Source organism: Seriola lalandi, unplaced genomic scaffold, assembly GCF_002814215.2.
Source record: "Seriola lalandi dorsalis isolate HSWRI2012SDOR001 ecotype SW California unplaced genomic scaffold, Sedor1 jcf7180002054404, whole genome shotgun sequence".
In the NCBI taxonomy this organism is placed as follows: Eukaryota; Metazoa; Chordata; class Actinopteri; order Carangiformes; family Carangidae; genus Seriola; species Seriola lalandi.
In genome coordinates, this window is record NW_019524957.1 from 275,137 (window position 1) to 275,987 (window position 851).

Genomic DNA, 851 nt, shown 5'->3' on the forward strand with positions numbered 1-851 from the left:
TGTCGATACTTTCGACCAGATGTGTGCTCACTATGGCTGTGGAAGAAAGACCAAGAGATGGCCCCTGTTCGTGTTCTATGGCATGATAAACGCTGGTGTGATAAACTCATGGATCAGACACAAGGAGAATGCAATGAAGAGAGATGACAACTACCTGCAGAGAAGGCCTTATATGCATGTAAGGAATAAGGTAAGTAAGCGTGGTCCTGGAAGTGCATGTTGTCTTTATTTAGTGCAGTGGTTATGAATAACTATCACAAAGTCGGGATTTCCAAGAGAATTCATATTATGATAAAGTTATTTTAGTCAGCTGGTCATTTTTACCCATTCAAAATATGACATATTTTGTTTCTCTCTCCTGCAGCTATTTGTGCGCCAAGGACACTGAGCCTTCACCAGGGAAGTCTCAATTATCCCAGGATCAATTATCCATCTTCATTATTTTTTTTTTTTAGGGATTTTTTGTTCCCAAATTCCTAATTTTTTAGTAATTTTGGAGTAATTTTATATGGTCCCCTCATGATGCTTTTCTTTCATTTTGTTAGACATGACACAGTTTAAAATAAAAGAACACTACTCAAATTTGTCATGTATTGTCATGTTTTGATATATTTTGATGACAAATACCTTTTATTAGTGCCACGGGTGCTCAGCTCCGGGCGGGATCAAGACGTGCGTCTTGATCCCGCAATGGGTGCTATGACTTTTGGTGTTAAAATTCCAATTTTTCCCAAAGTTATTCCCAAAAAACTGGGAATAAATAATGCATTAGAAATGCATTGGAATTTTCTTTAGAAACCCACCTTTTTTCAACAAAATTGCACCTTTTTTCTGAGTCACCCAGCTCTCTC